The sequence below is a fragment of the Heliconius melpomene genome, chromosome 5 (assembly GCF_056956725.1).
Source record: "Heliconius melpomene rosina isolate 202511_hmr_F chromosome 5, ASM5695672v1, whole genome shotgun sequence".
Classification (NCBI taxonomy): domain Eukaryota; kingdom Metazoa; phylum Arthropoda; class Insecta; order Lepidoptera; family Nymphalidae; genus Heliconius; species Heliconius melpomene.
Genome location: NC_140393.1, coordinates 6,850,102 through 6,854,267, shown reverse-complemented (window position 1 = coordinate 6,854,267; position 4,166 = coordinate 6,850,102).

The window sequence follows — 4,166 nt, the reverse complement described above, 5'->3', positions numbered from 1 at the left end:
TAATTTTGACATCATTTTGTCACTAATTAAGTACTTACTAATCACATTTTTAAAAATTAGGTAAATCTTTTTCAGTATCAGTCAAGACTGGTGTGTTCACCTCTGTGGCTTTCCTGTCTGTATCCTGTTCGTTGTAGTACTGTATCCAGAAGAGCCTGCTGTTAAATAGTTTCCAGAAGGTCCTGGCGTTGAATAATTTTCAGAAGGTCCTGGCGTTGAATAATTTCCAGAAGGTCCTGCAGTTGAATAATTATTACTGTTGTAGTAATTATTTCCTTTTTCATTGATTTCTCGGAGTTCCATTTGCGAAACAATATTAAAAATTTGAGATTTAATAATTGCTTTGTTGTATTCATTAAATTTCTTCACCGTTGCAGCTATACCATAAAAAAAAATTGTCAATATCATCTTCATTATTTTCATCTTTTTCCTTTAATATATATTTCATTAACAATGACGATGCAGAAGATCTGTCTTCGTCAAGTACTCTTGGCCTTTTTATATTTGAAAACTTGGATTTCTTTGTAGAGGAGTCAGATAATGTTGGACGATCTTCTATTATTGAAATATCCGATTGGCAATCGGGAGCAGACAACTGCGAATCTTCATTGACAGTACTTTCTGTATCATCACTATCTCTGAGTAGTGAAGATACAGTTGCTCTTTCTTTATACAAAGCGCAACGTGCGATCAACGTGCGGCAAGCATGCGAGTTGCGAGTTGTCACCGAGTGGTCCACTCGCCGCCCGCGCGTGGGCAACTTGCGAGCGAGGCGATCCGGAGTTGATGTAATGAGTTATCGGGGCCTGAGCAAGGAGGCTCGTTAGATGTGCGTGCGCCACCGACGATAACCTGTCGGTTACCTTTCTGTTTAGTTTTATAATCAGACAAATGAATGAGAGTGTGGTGTTTACATTTACATAATTTACACCCTGACCTTTGACATTGATTCGCGTAATGTTCTTTATGAAAACAATTATAAGATATGTAAGGATGCGTGTGAAAATAAGTCTTTCTTATAGTATATAAGCGTATATTATCTATCACTGCTTCACAATAAGTTCACAAATATAAAATAATATAGAAGGAGATAGTCAAGAGCACAGTACATATAAGTTTAGACAGATGAAGAATAGCCGCAGGTAGAAATACAAGAAGTGTAGATAGGAATATAGAAATTAGGTATCAGCACATGGCAATATTAAGAAAGGATCAAGCGTCACAGGCTTCGCGTTGAACGGTGAGATTGTGTCTGTCGCGCCGTCTGGAGCGAATGAATCGCTAGGCACCAGCTGAGGTGAGAGGGGCGCGAGGGCGGCGGGCACGGCGACTTGCCGGGCGACGCTGCGCTCGCGCATCCGCGTATTATCATATCCATCAGCCTTTTAAGGTCCACTGCTGGACATAGGCCTCCCCCAATGCTCGCCACTCCGTCCGGTCCTGCGCCCTTTGAATCCAGCGGTTTCCCGCTGTCTTCTTAAGGTCGTCGGTCCACCTGGTTGGAGGGCGGCCTGTACTCCTTTTGCCAAGACGTGGTCGCCATTCGAGGACCTTTCTTCCCCATCGGTTGTCGGTCCTCCTAACAATATGGCCTGCCCATTGCCACTTTAGCTTGCAGATTTTGAGAGCTATGTCGGTAACCTGCGTTCGTCTACGGATTTCATCATTTCGAATTCTGTCGCGTAGAGAAATACCAAGCATAGCTCTCTCCATCGCTCGCTGAGCGACTTTGAGCCTGTGGATAAGGCTTGCGGTGAAAGACCACGTCTCAGCGCCATATGTTATTATCATATATATTTTAATATTTTCTATATTATATCTAGGCGCGTGCCCTTCATTATCAGAATCAGCCATGTAGAAGTTAATATAATTCGAAACAAAAGCGATTCGCCGTAAATGTGGTACGTTCGCCATTGGCGTTGAACAACCAGTGTCGTCCAAAAGGGCGGCGTTGACCATCGACATGACATTCCGCCAGACTGACAGCTGTCAAAATCTTGTTCCGACGTATTTCTCAAGAAATGGCGGTAGCGGTGCGCCGTCATATATATATTATTAAGAATAACACAAATAAAAAACAAAAAAAAAACAATCTTTACAATTTTTATTAATTACTCAATACAAACACAACATTAATGACAAAAACTTAAATCTACAAATCTTATATCAATTGAACAATCATGTAATGTAATATTTAAATGAACAATAATTATCTTTTACCAGTTTCTGGTTTTGAATTTAAAATGTAGGCACGATACCGCTATTATAGTAAGTGATGCGTCTGACCACTTTCACGCTGCCCCGAAGCAAGAGTCATTCTATTACCAAGCAAATCTGTCAGCTCTTTACAATTGATGTTCGGAAACTCGACCCTAAATTTTCATCTTATACGGCCTCTCCTGACATCCTGACGTCCTCGGCAGGCTGGCAACGTCCATCTTCCTCAATTTTGATCTGGCCATCAGCACTGGAAGAGGTCATCGTCTCGTCTGGTTGGTCAGCACCTGAAAGAAAAATATTAATTCCAGTGCCAAGACTAGTGGATTATTTCAAGACTGGACTCATAAGGATAACAAAGCATAGAAAGATCTAGTATAAAACTACAAGACTAGACATAACATCACAGTAAGGTCTAGTATAAAGGTACAAGTCTAGACAGACATCATCACATAGTAAGGTCTAGTATAAAATCGCAAGACTAGACAGACATCATCACAGTAAGGTTTAGTATAACATCACAAGACTAGATATAATACCACAGTACGTGGTAGTACTCAGAACACTATATAAGATGTTAGCCGTATCAATATTTTTACACATAAAGATTTAAAATATTTTTTATAATTACTCCACGAGCGATCCGCAGTCATCCAGTCATCTAGCCATGATTTCGCGTCTCCCTTTAAACAATGACATATTCGCGACAAACATTCTATATCGCTCCATCTATTAACACTTTGCGCACGATCTACTTCATCAAACCATAAGTACCTTAACCTTATGCACATTAATATCAAAATTAGACACGTAATAATCACGAGTAGTATTTTTTTAACGAATTAATCGCCTCCACTATCTCCTTAGTCGAATCATTCGTGCGAATTGTTTCTACATTAGTATAAGACGAAACCGCTACCGTAGACCTACCCTCTAATACATTTAGTCGAGCGATAATGGTTTGCAACGAATCATGTGGACCGACGGCGGCGTCTCGTATCGTTACGCTACCTTGTGCCGTACAAGAATGCCTTATGATTATTAATATGAGACACTTCGTTGTTTAATTTAGATCTATCATCATCTCGTTGAAATCTTTCTATTATTTGTTGTGTTTTAACAACGCAGGTGAAATATTGAGATTCAAATGACATGCGTTCCTGTAATTGTATATCTAGCACATCTAAACATTCTAAGTTTGTTTGAACCTCATCAAACTGATTATAAACAGTTTCAATCTTACCTAGTCTTAATTGTAACGCACTAATATCGGAAGCCGTCAATTAAGCAGAATCCAATGAATTAATATAACTGACGAACATTGTCAGCCGACTCTTATAGCTTCCGCATCTCTTAATGAATTCCTTTTCTTCAGGCATTATGGGAGATAATAAGTAATTTAATTTTGACCTACTTTTATAATGAAACATTTTATAAACATTTAAGGGGGAGACAGATAATGTGTTCTTTATATTTACAATTACACTTTCACCACTGAACTATTATGCACTACACTAACTCGAAAGGTTTGATTCTCTTGAGTCTTCACACTGTCGTGTTGTCGAGGAGCTGGATTGCCTCGACGTTCAAAAGCAAATATGTAGAAGTATATTTCTTAATAACTCTATCAACGAACTCTATATTGAGGTCCCTGTGGAGGTCGTCGTTTCTAATATACCAAGGAGCATTAACTATTGCTCTAAGCACTTTAGTCTGTATTGTTGTTATTTATAATATCTATGTTGCTTTTTTTGGTATAGCCCCACAGCTGTATCCCATAGGTCCATACTGGCATAAGGACTTGTTTGGATAGTAAAATCTTGTTGTGAACTGCTAGAGTAGATTTTTTTCCAAGCAGCCAGTACATCCTATTGTATCTAATCTAACTCCTCTTTTTTCTTCTTAACGTGAGCTTTCCAGCGTAGTTTAGCATCCAGCGTCATGCCCAA